Source organism: Protobothrops mucrosquamatus, unplaced genomic scaffold, assembly GCF_001527695.2.
Source record: "Protobothrops mucrosquamatus isolate PMUCROS unplaced genomic scaffold, P.Mucros_1.0 scaffold327, whole genome shotgun sequence".
Taxonomy (NCBI): Eukaryota; Metazoa; Chordata; class Lepidosauria; order Squamata; family Viperidae; genus Protobothrops; species Protobothrops mucrosquamatus.
In genome coordinates this window covers 529,168-535,220 of record NW_015386666.1, presented here as the reverse complement: position 1 = coordinate 535,220, position 6,053 = coordinate 529,168, and the positions used below count along the sequence as shown (strand labels likewise).

The 6,053-nt window shown below is 38.2% G+C and overlaps 1 protein-coding gene across 1 annotated transcript in view; it reads right to left on the bottom strand.

Moving 5' to 3' along the window:
• FRY (FRY microtubule binding protein) overlaps positions 1-6,053 on the bottom strand; it is a 147,575-nt gene that overhangs the window by 34,563 nt on the left and 106,959 nt on the right. The window lies entirely within an intron of this gene.

Here is a 6,053-nt window from a genome sequence, read left to right as displayed (position 1 = left end):
TTCACAATATAATAAATAAATAAAAATAATATAATTTGGACAAACATACAACAAATGACAAATTAGAAAAGAAGGAACTAACATTGATCATCCGCTACATGAGGGAAATAATTTCATTGTCCTACACAGTATTTTGTGCCTTTAGATAAAAAAATAAATTATGAAAAATAAGAATATGTGCAATATCTAATTGATAAAACTGGCAAAACACTTGTCAAAATAGAAATATTATTTTTTAAAAAACATACAAAGAATAAGAATGTCCTTACAATTTTATAATAGTAAGATGAGCAACTTAGAGGCAAATAATAGAAATGCAAATTATAAACAATAGGCAACCTGATTTATAGGAAAAGTCTTCCAGAGTGGTCCGTGGGCAACACCACAAAGGATATAAATAGGGACATTTGCTAGCAAAATGCTCTTGAAAATAGTTCTATCTTCAGGTTCTGGTTAAATCAAACTAGGACTGCTAAGTGCCTTTCCAACTATTAAATAAGAAGATGAAGCTTTTAGCTAACACTAAACAACCCATGACTTGCTCTTTCCATATATAGTATAGGCTTGTGCTGCTTCCCTCCCCTTGATACCCTCAGAAGAACCCGCTGAAGCGTCTTCCTCTTCCTCAACTGATCCATGGAATTAACTGCCACTTTGCTGGGGGGAGGGGGGAACAGAAGAAGCCATGGATCACTAGGAAAAGTGCACCCTCACTCCCCATTCTAGCACATCCCTAAGCGCCCTCTCCTGCAAGGAGGAAGAAGGCTCACCCCACTAGACCCATATTATTTTTCACATTATCCTAAAAGATCATTTGGATAGTAAATTATATCCTCCATGAAAAGTCTCCCCTTATGGGGAGAGAAGACTTAGCTAATAACAAGTATGTAAAGCAGGGGTCCCCAACCCCGAGAATGTGGATCAGCACAGGGCCGCAACATGCCAGAAACCAGGCCATGTAAACAAGCGAAGCCCCATCTGCAAGATGCAGACAGCACACAAAACCACACTCCTTCCAGTCTGTGGAAAAACCTCTTTACATGGAACCAGTCCCTGGTGCCCAAAAGATTGGGGGCTGCTGATGTAAAGGATAATCTGCCCTCCTAATTAAGGCCTTCAGACTCTTTTCTGAAACACTAGTGACCTTCAAGATTGTGTCCTGATTTCTTGCCAGATTTCAAGGAAAATAAATTATTGTGCTAAACCTCCCACAAGTGCACTATGTAAGCCATCTTCGTCCTCTATGTTTTAAGAAAACTTTTTTAGAAAGCAGAGAGTAAAATTATAATGGAATGTATGAAAGATTTAAATGCATACAATACAGCACTGAGTCAAAGAAAGGAATCCCTGTGGACTTTACTCTGCTAGTCGTTGCTGACCATAGGGGGCAGCACTCATCCCTGTTTCAAGGCTGTTGAGCCAGCACTGTCTGAAGACGTTTCTGTAGTCATGTGGCCAGCATGATATTGTGGAGTACTGTTTCCCCCCCCCACTGAAGTGGTACCTATTTATCTATTTGCATTTGCATACTTTTGAACTGCTAGGCGAGCAGGAGCTAGGCGAAGACAGGTGCTCACCCGGTTGTGTGACGCTTGGGTCTTGAACCCAGGCTGTTGGCTTCATTTTTCATGCACCATTCAGAAGAGTATTTCCTTTTCTGTTTCTCTTTTTTCTCTTTATTCATGCATCGTTCTACTCTACCAACAAACTAGTAACTTGACATGACAGGGGACAACATAAAGGTGAAGGTAATACTTGTTCATCTCTAAAAGGGTTCAGATTTTATTATGCTTCACTGCTGGGAAACAAGGAAACTACTAGCATTTCAATATCAAATGTTTTGTAATCACTCACAAATGTCAATATATGCAAATCATTGCAAAATGTAACATAACTGAGGTGGGAAGCTTGTGACACAAGAGGCGACTTTGCCTCAAGCCATGCCAATTTTAGTAGATGCTTTATTCCAGTTTTTAAAATTCTAATAATTTATTTCACAGGGGAAGTAAATGACGCAGTTGCAGCTGTTATCACAGCTGAAATCCAGATGAAAGACTTCCCAATGGACATAGAAAACTAAATACTGTATGCTTATCTAATGAAACAGGAATATGTGAGCCTTCATAAATAATGGCACTCAGTTTTCAGTCTCCGAACTAGTCCAGGCGGTTGCATTCTGAATTCTATAGCCAAAAATTTATAAAAAATGTTATCTTTAATTGAATAGAAAACTCATTACCGTGATAAAACTGTCAAAAGATCGCTGTTCTTCAGACAATCATACAGAGTATCCACAGTGGCTTCTAATGTAAGAAGGGCTTCCATAACATAACCCTGCCAAAGATACAGAAATATGATCATTTCAGTATATTTATTTTACTTATTTACTTATTTTATTTATTTCTATGGCGACCCATTTTAAGCAACTCTGGGCAGCTCCAACAATAATATAATCATTCCATTACTACCAGTAATGTGACTCATAAATGTCTACTGCCTAATCTTAGTTTTCATTAAATAGTCAAATGCACTTTTTCATTAAATATTCAAATACACTCTAGTATGACTTTTGGAATTAATAGTGAAAGAGATACTGTTTATGATAAATGGTGCATACTCTTGATATTGCTAAGCTAAAGTTAAGAAAAAAAGTAGCAAAGAAACTGCTAGTCCTTGTGAAAAACACTGAGTTAGATTGTCCAACAATGAAAGGCAATTTTTTGGGGTTTCTACATAGACAAGATAGGATTGTATTTATACCTGAATTTCTTCTCCATGTTCTCCTATAACTTCCACTAATCTTGAAAGCAGATCGGACAATGCATGTGCTGAAAGTGGCTGTTTTAGAGCCCGAAATATCTGAAAAGAGCGGCCAGCATAATGTCTTGAGGAACTGGAAAGAGCTGTTTGCAATGCAATTTCACTAAGATGTTGCTCCAAATGAAAGCCTGATGAGAAAACCAAACCAAACCAGGATCAATGTCATATTATCTCATAGATAATACATGAATTTGAAATATATATTGCAAATTTTCATTTTTGAGGCAACAAAAATATGAAGAAAGGTATTATCAGGAACTCTTAAATTTTTAATCATAGGGAGGAAGCAAAGGCAGGCTAATGTGAAAATGATTATCTGAAGCATTTATTTATCTATCTATCTATCAAATTTCTACATTAGCCATCTCATTTACGTGATTCTGAGCGATTTACCATAAAAATGTAAAAAGTGGCATAAAACCATAAATACAACAAAGTTAACAGACTTAAGGACAAAGTTGAAAGTAAGTTATTACATATTAAAAAAAGATGGAGGGAGCACTCTCACCTCAACAGTCACCCCTGAGGTCGATATCACTCGTTAACTTCCATGCCAATTGGCAGAGCCAGGTCTTAACATTCTTTTGCAAGGACAGAAGAATGGGGTCTCACCTCACCTCTGGGAATAAGATGTTGCAAAGATGACCCACCAGTCAAAATTCTTTAACCAATGGGATCTGCAATGTACCCTCCTTGTCTGATCAGGTGGGATGGGACAATGTAATTGGGATGAGAGTTCCTCAGGAAGGCTGGTCCCATGCCACAAAGGGCTTTAAAAATGATAACCTCAAATTGGACTCGGAAGCAAACTGGTACCAATGCAGCTTGCATAGCAGAGGTGTTACATGTCTGAGGGTCTCTCAGAACTGTTCATGCCACTGCATTCTGCACCAGTTGCAACTTCTTCAAGAATAGTGCCATATAGAGTGCATATAGAAAATGATTAGGTCACGAGTGACTGAAAAAAAGGCTTCTTGATCCAGGAAAGGGAAAAACTGATATACAACATGAAGTTGAGCAAAGGCCTTCCTAGCCACAACTGCCACCTGCTTCTCGAGCAGAAGTTGTGAGTCCAGGAGGAACCTACAACTATACAGCGGGTCCATCCGAGGCAATGCAACCACATCCAGGATGAATGATGTAAGCTCCCAGTTACAGAGAAACCTATGCATAGCACTCCATCTTACCAGGGTTCAGTTGCAGCCTGTTTGTACCCCATCCAGATCCCCACAGCCTCTAGGCACCATGAAAGACAGTTCATAGCATCCCTTAATTCATCCAAGATGGAGATATACACCTGCAATATACCCTCCTGTCTGATTAGGTGGGATGGGACCTCAGTATACTGGGTATCATCAGCATACTGAATGTAGCTCCTCTTGTGGTGATGGATGATCTCACCCAGCAGTTTCATGTAGATGTTAAAAAGGAAACAAGAGAGCAATGAACCCTGCAGTACCTCACAAATCAAGGACTGCAGCTGCATCTCTCTTTCCTGATCAACAGCAATTGGGACCAGTCCCATAGGAAAGAGGTAAACCACCATAAAACTGTGCCCTCCATCCCAACTCCTAAAGTCAATCAAAAGGATACCATGGTTGATGAACTCTACCAAGAGGTCAAGAAGAGCCAGGATGGATGTACTACCTCCATCCTGCTCCTGCCAGAGGTCATCCAAAAGTGTGACCAATGCTGTTTCATCCCATATCCAGATCTGAAACATGAGTGGAAGGGCCCAGATAATCCGTTAGAGCTGCAGCACAACCACTACTTAACATCTTCCCTAAAAAGGAGAGATGGGAGACTGGATAAAAATTAATCAAGAAGATAAAGTCCAAGAATGAAAAGGGGATGTACAAACATCTCTTTAAATGGTGCCGAGAATATCATTTTCTATCAAGAATGAATAATCTGTCTCTAGGATCCACCCACATGTCATCTCCGAGGTGCCTCAATCAACCAGAAGGGGCATAGATATGAATCACAGGTGGCCATGCTTATAGACCAAAGATTCTGTCCATTTCCTCAGGTCCAACAGAATCAATCTGATCCCAAATAAGACTGTTCCCCAGGCATCTCCAATGTACCATGCTTAATGAATTGAAGAAATGCCTTTAAACTCTTTAGAGCTTCATGCACTCTNCCACACAACTTGCTACATTGCAAAGTTATCAGACTCTGCTAGCAGGAAACAATTTTGCTTTGTGAAGTTTAATTACCCTTCTGTAGAGGAACAATTTAATTGGTGCAGAATTTTGTATTCAGTCCCACAACGTACCTGCAGATTTGATTACAGTGTGATAACTTCTGACAAACATTACAATACCAAGAGAGAAGTTGGGGAAAGTGCTAATCCACTGTTTATTTTACAATGTGAAGAACTGTGGTAGGTCTTTGAGATTGAGACATGGGAAGAAATGAGTGAATTAATATTGGTTTCTACACAAGTACTATGAGCAAAATCTCATACTCACCTGTACATATTTTTCTATGGTCTTTAGTACTTCCATGTTAAACTGTTTAACAGGTAAGCTTGATAAATCCATATAACTAAGAAGACTATAGATTATTTGTAAAAGTGATTGTTGCATGTTAGGAAGCCCCTTTTCCAGTAACTGTGAAAAAAATTAGAGAAACTCATAATCCTTAAAAAACCATAACAATTACTATAGACAGCTAAAGATTAGAATTTTATATTGTAACTGAAAACAGATTAATGTAGCAGAAATATCTGGACATCTGATATATTAATTAGGAAACATAGATGTTAGGACTGCACAATGTTTCCAATTAATTTCAAAAGGTTCTTCAGAATGAAGAATGAATATATGAATGAATGCAGCATCTGTACAAGTCTTTAAAGGAGTCCTGTCTTTTTCCCAGATTGCATAGTGGCTCTAAAGCTGCATTTATATTGATACTTTTTTCCAAGGCCCTGAAGACCTGGTTTTGCCAATGGGTCTGAAGAACCCAAAGTGGGACTGAACCCATCAAGTGGTTTGTTTCATTTTGCAATTTTTAATTTGCAGTGAGTTAATAATAATAATCTTTATTGATTAGCCCTTGGGCCATATCAAAGTGCAAAGTTCCAATAACAGATCATTACCAAAGTCTAATAAAGCAATTTAAAATAAAATTTGATAAAATACAGTTTAAAATGGAACTAGAATAATATATGACTTAAGATGAAATTGGAGTAAAATACAGTCTAAAATGAAGTTAAAATAGAGTAC